This window comes from Ictidomys tridecemlineatus, chromosome 14 (genome assembly GCF_052094955.1).
Source record: "Ictidomys tridecemlineatus isolate mIctTri1 chromosome 14, mIctTri1.hap1, whole genome shotgun sequence".
Classification (NCBI taxonomy): domain Eukaryota; kingdom Metazoa; phylum Chordata; class Mammalia; order Rodentia; family Sciuridae; genus Ictidomys; species Ictidomys tridecemlineatus.
In genome coordinates this window covers 13948592-13961495 of record NC_135490.1, presented here as the reverse complement: position 1 = coordinate 13961495, position 12904 = coordinate 13948592, and the positions used below count along the sequence as shown (strand labels likewise).

Here is a 12904-nt window from a genome sequence, read left to right as displayed (position 1 = left end):
ACCTGGTATTGTTTGGATTTTCCAAGGTGGCTTCATGGAAGGGTTCCAACCTTGAGAGTTTGGATAAAGTTAGAAAGAAAGTGAAACCAGAGGTCACCCCTACCTGTCACAGAGCAAGGGCCTCTGCGACCGCGTCAGGAGCACCCACTTGCGGAGCTTGATTGATTTCTGCTGGTCTTCAGCCCCTGTGTGGATCTATGGCTTGGAGACAGGACTGGACTCAGAGACTGATTAGCATTCCTTTTCCAATTTTAAAGACTCTAGGGATCGTTTGCTAAGGTTCTCCTGTTCACTTAGGCAGCAATGGGACTTTTCTTTTTCAAGTCTCCTGCTTCCCCCAGCTTCCATCCGTAAAAAGGAGTGCCAACGCTTACATTCCCATCTGAAAACCTCCTTCCAAAGTCACTAATTAGAAATTATTTATACCCCTAAACATATGCATGTGTGCTGCTGCTCAGCATGTTGTTTTCGTGCGCGCCCTGATCCGCACCCGCTGCTCTTTAAATGTCCCCATCACTCTGACTCTCCATGCTGATTTCGACAGGCCCCCGCCCCACGAATCCCCAGTCTGAACAGCTCTCTCGTAATCAATGTGTGCCGGAACCCAGTTACCTCGGCTCCATCCATCTTCCTAAGGGTCCTTTGTCACTGGTCGGTGGTGTGCCAGGCAAAACCAGGATGGAGATGCCTTCCCCCACTCCATTGGAGGCGTGCAGACGCCCAGAGCTTTCTGTGAGCCATGCAAGGAGCCTTGGGGAGCTAGGGAGACCTCAAGGTCACACACACACACACACACACACACACACACACACACACACACACACACCATCTTATCAGAAAAATCAGCAGAAGTTTTATAAGATCGGATTGTCGATCTCTAGGAGCCAAGTGGCTGGTAAGGAGGTAGCCATAAATTCAGATGCCTGTGGCCCCAACTTTAGTTCTTGTCTCATTATTGTGACTTCACGTTAAAAAGAACAGCTTTAATCATCTGTAAAACAAAAGCCAAGGAGGCATGCTCAGAGGTTGAAGAAAAGGAGAAAGGCTGACAGACAATGTTGGAACAATTAAATCCACTGTTGCTCTTCCAACTTACAAATTGGAATCACCTGCCAGGGTGTGCCTGTTTATCCCCCTCTACCCCGCAGCCTGATTAAGGATTCCAGACAGCTGACAAGTGCTCTGAACATGCATCCAGTAACTCCCTGATCTGCACGCTGATTCACAGAAGAGTTTCCCTAATAAAGCATGAGGTACAGCTGCCTGAGCACATCTGCTTTATCATCCACCTCCAGCAAACTCTAAGGAAACAGGAGAGATGGAGGAAGCCCGGCCCCAAACGTACCCATCCTGTGTCTGGGAAGCAGCTCAGTGTTCAAGGCTTGGTTCCAACTATTCAGAGAGTGTTGGGGGTACAGCTGGGTTCAGATGCAGAATTAATTATGAAGTCGTTCAATTAGTTTCATGAGCAAACATATACCAGGTGTCTACTCTCTGCCAGCATTGGGTGAGGCACTGAGGATGTGGGGGAAGGGAAGCCCCATAAAGAGGTAATGACCATGCACAGGGTAGGTTCGTCACAGGGGCTGTCCACTGTGGTAAGAATACAGAGAAGGAATGGTCACCTCTAAGAAGGCTTGAAGGATAGGATTTGGGGAGACATTATTAAACCTGGCTTGAGCAGGTCAACATATTAACCTTCCCCTATACGTTTTCGGTGTAGTCAGGTTGTGTGTGTTGGCACCTCACAAATATCTTCCCAGTCCCCCCACAGGGCCAGCAGTCTTGCACCCTTTCCTATAATCTCTTTTGCCAGATACTCCCACTCTGCCTTAGGCTCCTCAAGGGCTTCAGATAGGCTCTTTCCTCTGGTCAGTGAGGATGGGGTAACCTGAAGACTGAACAGAGGCAGAGCCTGGCCTTGGCAATGAGGCTGTTTCAGCATCCGGTACCCTTTCCCAGAGGGCCTCAAGGGGAAATCACCTCCTGGTTCTGAGCATCTAGAGCATGATTGTCATCTCTCCCTAAATGAGCAATGCTGTAATACCTGTTCAGTCCAGAGACACGGAGTAACAGATGGTAGAGAGCTAGTACAATGGCAGGCGTACACCAAGGGCTCAATCTCTGCTCACAAAAACTACTACAATCAGGAGCTCAAATGCACACACACACACACACACACACACACACACACACACACACACAACGGTATTTTATAATAAGACTATCCAGACAGTAGGACATGTAGAATTATTTTAAATTTACTATTCTAAGACCCAGAGATGAAATGCCTGGTTTCCCCCCACCACCCCTCTCTTCTCTCAGGCAAATTATGCTTGAATGCAGGATGACATTCTGTACATCACCCCCGATGAAGTGAGAAGATGAATGTGCCAGGGAAGGAAATGCCTCCCCACTCAACAAATCAAGAGCAAGATCCAGCTGTGTTTTCTAGAAGGTCCCAGAATATCCTAAGACAGAGAATTCTCTGACATTTATCATTTCTCTTCCCTGGGAGGACGCTGAAAGGAAGCTTGTGGATACAAATGTATTAAGTCATCTTGGAGCCACCGGGCAGCTATGGAGAGACAAAAGAGTCAGATGAAAGGGGTCTCCTGCACTTATACCTGAGGGTTGGTTTGAAAGTCAAGACAAGACCAGATGGACTTTAAACTAGGCACAGGAGTGACTTTCAAGAAATGGAATACTCTGGGTGGGACAAGTTAGGTGAAATTCCTTTAGGTGGTTCCCTGAACATCTATAGTATGGAAAGAGGAGAACTGCAAGGAGGTGAGGACCCTGAAATGGCAAAACAAGCCACTGCTCAACTCTGGCGTTGATTCTTAGTTAATGGAGACCCCTAGAAACCTGCCCAAGGGGTACTGATCTCACCCATGTCCTTCATTCTATATCCATAAAGCCTGCCACTTCCACCCACCTCACATTCTAACTCAGCTTCCTTTTGCACATAACATCTCCTAACTAATCATATTAAAATACTTCATGAGGTTACTTTTATGAAAAACCCACCAAACGGATAGAGAGGAAACCAAAAGAATCACATAATTTTGTTCAATTTTAGTCAAGTATAAAGTCTTGAAATCCTGAAAGAAGTGACTAATTTTCCAGGAAATGTAAATTACCAAAATTGACCGCAGAGAAGATAAACAAGTTGAACAGAATAATTACCAAAAGAGAAATTTGATTTTTTAAAAAACAATGTCAAAAAGCTCCTGAAAGGAAAAAAATAAAAATAAAACCAAAGAGTTTCACAGAAAAATTCTGTCTAATGTGTAAGTAACATATGTCTCTAGTGCTATTTTAAACTGCTCCAGATCGTAGAAACAAAAGATTCTTCCAAATTACTCTGATAAAGTTAGAATAGCATTGATAATAAAACCTGACAAATTAAGCACAAACTGCAAACCAATTTCACTGAATGGATACCAGTGCATACATCCTGAATGGAATATTATAGTCAAGCATCAGGCAAAGGATTGAAAGGATAATTGACCATGACTAAATAGTGATTGCCCCAAGAATGCAAGGATGGTTTATATATTCATATTAATATAATTGGCTACATAAATAGATTAAAATAGCTTCCAAAAATGCTGAGAAAGCTTTCAAAAATTTTTTGACATTCTTTTTTGACTTAAAAAAAGTTTGAAATATACACACTTCCTTACTATGATAAAAATTTCATCTATCTGAAGCCAAAAAGCTTCATGGTTAATGGAAAAACATATTAGAAGTGTCCTCATTAACATCAGGAATTAAATGATGATGTTCAATTTTGCTACCATCATTTAATATTACTTTTTTAAAATTTTTATTATTATTATTATTATTATTATTATTATTTTAGTTTTCAGTGGACACAACATCTTTGTTTGTATGTGGTGCTGAGGATCGAACCCGGGCCGCACGCATGCCAGGTGAGCACGCTACCGCTTGAGCCACATCCCCAGCCCATTTAATATTACTTTAATGTTATTCAATGCAAAATAAAAGGAGAATAAAAATAAAGGAAAAAATAACATTTTGCATTATTTATAAAATATCCAATGGAATAACAGGAAAGTTCTTTAAAATTCTGTTACAAAAGATAAAATAATTAAAAATAACAAAAAATTTGCAGTTGTTCCATAAAATCAGAAACTATAGAGGACAAAGAGATCTTTTCTACATTAGTGTCCCAAAAAATAACATACCAAATGATAAGTTTAACAAGTGTGTAAGATGTATATAAAGAAAAAGACTTTTAAAGATTTGTAATGAAAAGAAAGGTAAAAAGAACCAATGGAAAGACGTATACATTCTTTGATAGGAAGACTCAATGTGATAAAAATATCAATAATTTCTAAATGATTCTCTAACTTTAAAAGAATCTCACCAAGTATATCAAATTTTAGACAAGCTAAAATTTACAAAGAACAAATATAATAAATAAGCAATAAAATCAGGACAAAATAACCAAAAAATGTTCATAAGGGATGAGGGGCCTAAACCTATCAGATATCAAAACATATTACCAATCTGCAGTAATTAACACAATATGGTATGGAATCGGGAATAAGCATTAATGAAATAGTAGGTAATCTAGAAATATAATCAGATATACTTTAAAAAAAGTACTAGAGGGCTGGGGTTGTGGCTCAGTGGTAGAGCGCTCGCCTAGCTTGTGTGAGGCCCTGAGTTCAATCCTCAGCACCAAGTAAAAATGAAAAAATACAATAAAGCTATTGTGTCCAACTACAACTAAAAATAAATAAATAAATATTTTTTAAAAAGTAATTCTAAAAAAATACAGTGCTAGACATAATGAATGTGATTTTGCATATTAATATGAAAAGATGAATTACTCAATAAATCTTATTGATATAGTAGCCATCAACAAAAATATTAAAGTTAAACCCCTGTTATAACCGAAAGATTAACTAATACCTTAAAAATAAAAGATGAAACTAAATGCACTAAAAGAAAAGAAGACATATTTTTAATAACTTCAATATTGCAGTGTCATTAAAAAGGGATTTGGTTACAATTATAATTTATTATAATAAATATTGTGACATGCCGAAGTCTGGCTTGGCACAATTCAGGAGCCACTTGTCAAAAGAAACTAACTTTATTTTTAGAACTACAAACGCCAAACAAAACAGCTCCTCAGGAAAAAACCCTCAGAGCCCAACTGCCACCACCGGCTTCCACAAGCCTCTCACCCCCACACCAGCCTCTCAACCTCCCACAATCCTCCTGCTCTTGAGGCCGATTGGCTGGGTTGCATGGGCGGAGCCAAAGAAGTCCCCCAATGAGCAGCTCCGTGGAGGAAGCCAATCAGCTAGATGTTGCTGGGGCCGCTGTGAGCCAATCATCAGCCGGCAGTCTGAAGGGCAGGGAAACAGCCCAATGAACATCACCGCAGAGGAACCAATCAGCTAGCTGTTGCTGGGGCCGCTGTGAGCCAATCATCAGCCGGCAGCTGGAAGTTTGCTGGCAGCTGGAAGTTTGCTGGGGTCCCTTTGGCTGTGTGAAATATATTTGACATATATTTCAAATTTTTCTCAGTGATAAAAGTGTTATAAAATCACTTTTATTTAACACAGTTCTTGAATTTATAGTTAATTAAACTTGAGAAAGAAATTAGAGTCATCCCAACTGGAGAGGAGGAAGTCAAATTATCCCTGTTTGCAGATGACATGATTTTATGCATTGAAAACCATAAAGACTCCCCAAAACAAACTGTTAGAACTAATAAAAAATTGAGTTAGTTGTAGAATCAAGCATCAACATCCAAGAATCAGTATGATTTCTATACTAACAGTGAACTGAATGAAAAGAAAAATCAAGAGGAAAATCCAATATATAATAACTACAAAAAAAAACCCCTAAGAATAAATTTAACCAAGAAAATGGAAGATCTCTATACTGAAAATTGTAAAACGCTGCTGAAAGGAATTGAGAAGACAAATAAGCAGAAGGAAATGCTGTATTCATGGACTAGAAGAATTATTACTGTTAAAATGTTGATAGTACCAAAGGAATCTACAGGTTCAATGTAATCTCTACTATTATGATAGATGTTATAAGATATTATATATTATTAATATCTCAAAATATTGATGACATATTTCACATAAATAGAAAAAAATAAATAATTAAAACAATGTTGAGCAAAAAAGAACAAAGCTAGAGCACACTACCTGTCTACAAAGTTATAATAACCAAAACAGCACAGTGCTGACACTGAAGCAGACATATAGTCCAATGGAACAGAATTCAGATTTCAGAAATAAATCCACATGTATACATCCGACTGGTCTTTTTACAAAGGTGCCAAGACTGTACATCTGGGAAAGAACCGTCTCATAGGTAAAAAGGAAAAAAGTGGGGCTGTGAATGTGGCTCAAGCGGTACCACGCTCACCTGGCATGCGTGGGGCCTGGGTTCAATCCTCAGCACCACATACAAAGATGTTGTGTCTGCCGAAAACTAATAAATAAAATTCTCTCTCTCTCTCTCTCTCTCTCTCTCTGTCTCTCTCTCTAAAAAAAAAAAAGAGGAAAAAAGTGAATATCAGATTTATTCAAAAAGGATTAAAGACTTAAATGTAGACTCAAAACTATAAAACTAATAGAGTAAAACATAGGGGAAATGCTTCATGACATTGTATAAGACTCCAGAACACAAACAATAAAAGCAAAAATAAACAAATGAGATTGTATCAATCTGAGAAACTTCTGCACAGAAAACAATTCAGAGACAACGTACAGAATGGAGAAAATATTTGCTAACTATACCTGAAAATGAGTGAATATCCAAAATATATAAGGAACTCAAATAGCTTTTCATAGTCACTTTTCCATCCCTGTAACAAAATACCTGAGAAAATCAACTTACAAATAGAAAGGCATGTTTTGGCTCATAGTTTCATAGGTTTTAGTCCCACTTCCTTTGGGCATGTGAGAAATGGGGAGTGTGACAGTAAATAGAATACGTACTTACAGTGGAATAATCTGAAGTTGTTAAAAATTAAGGCACTGTGTATATATGTAAATGTTCATGTGTATATATACATGTGTGAACATATACATATATATACATATGTGTATACATACATATTATATATTTATATGAAAAAAACTGAGGGTACTTTTTTGTTTTTAAAAGCAAGGTGTATCTTTTTGAACCTTGTACTAGAAGTCCTAACTAATGCAATAAGACAAGAAAAGGATATAAAAGATACATATTGGAAAGGAAGAAATAAAACTGATTTGTTCACAGATTACCTGTTTGTCTCTGTAGAAAATCATAAATAGACAAAACAACCTGGGATTAATAAATGATTATAACAAGTTTGTAGATGCCAGGTTAATATATAAAATTAATCACTTTCTAATATACTAGCAATGAACAAATAAAATTTGAAATTTCAAATGCTGTATCATTTACATTAACACATTAAAAAACTAAATAGGTATAAATCTAACAAAATATGTCAAGGTATATTGACATATATCTTATAAACCAAGATAAACCAGAAAACTCTGAGCAAAAACTTTTAAGAACTAATTAAATGGAGAAATAATCTATGTTCATGGATAGGAAAATTCCATATTTCAAGATATCACTTTTTCTCAACTTGGTGTATAAATTCATTGAAATCCTAATCAAAATCTCTACAGGTTATTTTGTGGTTTTCAATACACTTATTCTAAAATTTACATAGTGGAAAAGAATAGAAAGCCCACCATCTTGGATATCATTACCAAGGTACATGTATGACAGCCCATAGGGTATAATGCTACATTGTGTACAACCAGAGAAATGAAAAGTTGTGCTATAATTGTGTACAACAAATCCAAATACATTCTGCTGTCAGAATTAAATTAAATTTATTAATTAAAAGAAATAAGTTAACCATAAAAATTTTTTTAAAAAGAATATGAAGCCAAGAAATAGACCTACATAAATGTAATCAACGGATCTTTGACAAAGGAGTAAAGGCAATACAATAAAGAAAAAAAATAATCTTTACTAAAATTACTGGACAGCTATATACCAATAAAGAAAAAAATAAATAAGACCTCCTTGAAGGTAACAGGAGAAAACCTAGATACCTTGTCTATGGCTCTAAGTTTTTAGATAGAACACCAAAGACATGACTCATGAATGAAAACATTAATAATCTGTGTTTTATTAATATTAAAACTTCTGCTCTGCAAGAGACAATGTCAAAAGAATGAGAAGAAAATGTTCTGGGGAGAAATGTTTGCCCAAGACACGTGTGATGAAAAACTGTGGCTCAAAATATACAAAAAACTCTTAAAACTCAAGAATAAGAAAAGGAACAACCTGATTAAAATATGAACCAAAGACATTAACAGACACCTCACCAAAGAAGATATACAGACGGCAAATAAGTATATTAAAAAGTGCTCCACATCATATGTCACCAGAGAAATGCAAAATTAAAATAACAATGATATCTGACTACATACCTTACTAATTAGAATGGCCAAAGTCCAGAATGCTGGCACCACTGAAGAATGACAAGGACGGGAACATTGGGAAATCTCAATTTTTGTTGCCTATAGGAATGCAAACTCTACAGTGCTTTGGGGAAAAAAAAAACAAAAAAACAATCTGGTAGTTTGTTGTAAAATTAAACATACTTTTACCACATAATCAGCAATCATGCTTCTTCTGCCCAAGGAGTTGAATACTTATGTCCACACAATAACCTGCACAGGGAAGTTAATAACGGCTTTATTCATAATTGCCAAAACATGGAACCAACCAAGATGTCCCTCAGTAGGGGAATGGGTAAATAAACTGTGATACATCTGGATCATGGAATTCAGTGCCAAAAAGAAATGAGTTTTCAAACCATGAAAAAGCATGGAGAAATCTTCAATACATATCATGAACTGTACGAAGCCAATCTACAAAGGTTGCACACTGTCTAATTTCAACTGTATGATACTCTGGAAAAGGAAAAACGTTGAAGCCTTCTTTTTTTTTTTTTTCTTTGCCAGGGTCTAAGGGCAAGACAGGAATGAAAAGAGCACAGAGGAATTTTCAGGACAGTGAAAACCCTCTGTATGGCAATGGGTGATGATATTCTGTTGATATGATGGTGGGCATATGTCATTATACATTTGCCCAAACCCACACAGTGTGCAACCCAAAGTGACCCCTGATGTAAACCACACTTTGGGTGATAACAGCATCACTGTGCGCTCATCAGTTGTGTCAAATACACCACCATGATGAAGGATGTCAGCCTGGAGAGGCTGTACGGGTGAGCAGGGCGGCAGGTGTACGGCACATCTGTGCACCACATGCTCAATTTGGTAATGGACCTAAAATTGCTCTAAAATATTTAAGCCTTAAAAAATAAAAAAAGGAAGGTGCAAAGCAATATGCTCAATGTGCTACCTATTTACTTACTGGAAGGAAGGAAGGAAGGAAGGAAGGAAGGAAGGAAGGAAGGAAGGAAGGAAGGAAGGAAGGAAGGAAGGAAGGAAGGAAGGAAGGAAGGGAAAATAAATGCTGCTAAGTTATTATGTTATGTGCACAGAACTGCTCTGGATGCACAGGCTGTGCAGAGTGGGTTTCCACTGGAGAGTGGTGGAGTAGCTGGAGACAGGGTGGCGTGAACCTGTGGTTTCCTGCACACTGGGTCCTACTCTGTGGATACACATCCTTTATTCAAAGCACTGAGTGCCCATCCATGTCCCCAGGCCTGGTGACATTAGTTCAGGTGTCACTTTGTGTGAGTCAGAAACAGCCTCAGGCTCCAGGGACTGCTCTGCACTTGAGCTCTCTCCTCACTGCCTCTTGCCACACCTGGTGCTCTCTGTGACCTTGGACAGTTCCCCTCCCACCCATGCTCCCTCCCCTCCTGCCAGGCCTTCAACCCCACCCCACCGGCAGACCTTCGCTGCCCAGGGTCCTCAGGATCCCTCCCTGTTTCCTGGTGCTGGGGGGCTCAGGTCTTCTCACAATGCCCTGGTGGTGGAGACTGTTCTCTGTGTTCTGAATGCTTATTTTCTCGATTTTCATGCCTTGAAACTCAGTCCTCGGTGAGGTAATATTAAGAGGTGGAGCCTTTGGGAAGTGTTCAGGTCAGGAGTACTCACAAATGAGATTAGTGGCATTACAAAAGAGGCTGCTTGTTCCTCCATCAAATGAGGACACATACAGGGTGGCATCTAGAAGGAATAGACAGACACCTGACACCAAGTCTTCTGGCACCTTGATCTTGGACTTTGCAGCTTCCAGTGAACAACAGACTTCTGTTGTCTATAAACTACCCAGTCTAAGGTATTTTGTTAGAGCAATTGAAGGGACTAAGACACAGGTTATGCACATCTCTGTGACTCCACAGTGGCTTAAAAGTAGTAGGTGTTCAATAAAAAAGAGAAGATTCATTTGCTTCTCTACCCTCATCTCACACACCCAACAGCTTTGGGGTAAATTCCAGACTCCACAGGGAATTACAGAGATGCCCTTGCATGCTGACAGAGGGCTGGCTGGGTGGCCTTCAAGCCTTCCCTACATTCCGGCTCCAAAGATCCACTCCCAGTTCCCATCTCACTGATGCTTCTCAGCCAGGAATCCCAGGAGCCCTGCAGTTCCAAGCACAATACCTGCCAGAGTTGGAAACCACTCGGCTGAATTTACTCTGCAGCCCAGACATCCCATGCTCTCAGCCCTCAGGACGCAAGGGGATTTGCAGGGAAGACAGGAGAATAAAACCCAAGCTCAGCAACATAACGAGAGCTGACAGGTTCGAATGAAAAACAAGATGCGGTTCTGTTGGGATCGGGGAGTGCACGATGGCGGGGTTTGGAGGCTGGGGCCCAGGCCCACAGTGGGGTCAGGTGGGGTGTCCTTCCCTCCTTTACTCCCCTCTAATCAGAGAACAGTCAGGGGACGAATGGGTCAGCAGAACCAGGGTGGAACCTGGAGATGCCCAGACAGGCCACAAGAGCCCAGGGAGCTGGGGTGACCTCTGTCTCCTCCAGGACCCTCTTCCCTGGTGGGGGTGGAATCTTCTCCTTTTTTCCCTCTGCCCCTGTTTTGATCTCTTTTGGTGCAGTGCTGCTGTTAACAAAAAATACAGCATGTTTGAGACAAAGCATGCACATTTCCTCCTCCAGAAAGGAGGCCTTTGAAAGAAAGGCGAGTGATCAGAATGAAGAGAGGGCGCTGGAGGGAGGGGTGCTGGGGAGAGGCCCGGAGAAGGGAGGAAGGAGGATTTGGTCTCCCACATGGTCTTGTGCCTTTCCTTGTGGAGGGGAGGGAGTCTTCTAGGTTGAGGGAGAGAGGCCAGGCCAAGCCTTTAAACTCACAGAGTCAGAGGCCAGTGACCTCCCTGCCTCCACGGAGCAGGTCATGGAGGAGCTGTCAGTGAGAGGGGCTGCCCAGGCCCGCCCACCCACTACACCACACTGCCTCATGTGTGGTTCCACCCACTCACGACCACGAGCACTTATACATTCACACCCACACACAGGCACACTCATGCACACTCACTATCACAGACTCACACACACATGCTCACACCTCTGCTCACTCACACGACGTCTCACACAAGCACAGACCTATGCCTGCTCACACTGTCTCACATATTTGTGCACACGCTCAAACCACCTTCACATGCAAACACACACACTCACACCCTAGGTGCAGTCCTGACTGATTTGCAAACGTGATCACTAGAAGCTTCTCTAACTCTCCTTTCCTGGGTCTCTGCATGTCCTTCTCGCAACTGACCTTGACCTTGCCCCCACTACCCCTGGCCCAATAGTCCGCCCCACTTCCTGCATTCCTTAGCCTCAGATTTAGGTCAAGCTTCGCCCCACCCTGGCTCTGGAACGCCTCGCTGCTCCCCTCGGTGGGTGCCTGCCTTTCGCGGGCTAGACTAATCCACTGAGCCAAGACAGCAGTGGCTAATGGCAGCTTACTGCCTGGTGGATCTTGGTGAGCCCCGAGTTTGCCCCAGGTTGCAGCTGCAGTGGGGACCTGCCGGTGCAGAGATTGCTGCAGGAGCAGGGCTAGTGAGTTTCTCCCTTTCAGACCATATCTCCCATGCAACATGACCCTGGACATCAGGCAGGGGAGCTGTGTTGGACAGCCCCTTGGAGTTTTCAGCCTCCTGGAAGAGGAGTCCCAACCACAGAGGGTACGTCATCCATGCTGGCTGCACCAGAGGAGGCTGCTGGGTAAGCTGAGAAGTCTCCCAGGTCCACAGATCCCAGGTATCAGAGAGGCATCTCCTTCACACCACCCACCACTCCACAGAGCAAATGTTTCTTAACATAATGTATGCTTGGGAACAAAGGACAAGCACACAGTCTACTTTGGACCTTCTGCTGGGCCTAGGAGTGTACTGGATAGGTTTATATGTTCTCAGCAAATGGGACATGAGTGGCCCTGGAAAATACTATACTCCCTCCTTGTTGGACTCTTGGCTCAGTCCAAACTTGAACCAATGGGACTCTGCATTCTGATTCAGTTCCCAAGGCTAAAATGTGCTTTGGACAGCACACTGTCCCTGGACCTTCCCACTCCAGATGCCCATATCTCCCCTGCTCTATTTCTGCAACTTCAGCTGTAAAAGTTGCCTTTACTGTGTCCTCTGTACTCTTAGGAAGAGGACTCAGCTCTTATGCTCTGCAGTCTGCAGGGTGGGAAGCAGCACAGGATGGATGAGGACACAGCTCCGTCCAGCACCGCCACTTACGAGTCCTTGGCAAGTGGCTTGACTGCTCTAATTCTGTTTTGTTGGCTGTCAAGTGGGGTTTGTGACTCTGGAATTTACAACTCCAGCACAGGCTGTTCCCCCACGTGGTAGACTGTGTGTCAAGTGCTACCTCGCCTCCCATTTACA

The 12904-nt window shown here is 41.6% G+C and overlaps 1 long non-coding RNA gene across 4 annotated transcripts in view; it reads right to left on the bottom strand.

Moving 5' to 3' along the window:
* The window catches only part of LOC110598557 (uncharacterized), a 51029-nt gene that overhangs the window by 7207 nt on the left and 30918 nt on the right, over positions 1–12904 (bottom strand). For 3 of the 4 annotated variants that reach the window (XR_013430234.1, XR_013430235.1, XR_002484417.3), the window contains one exon: positions 104–991. This is a non-coding gene — a long non-coding RNA (uncharacterized LOC110598557). The remainder of the gene's footprint in view (positions 1–103; positions 992–12904) is intronic. The other variant, XR_013430236.1, reaches the window with a different exon arrangement.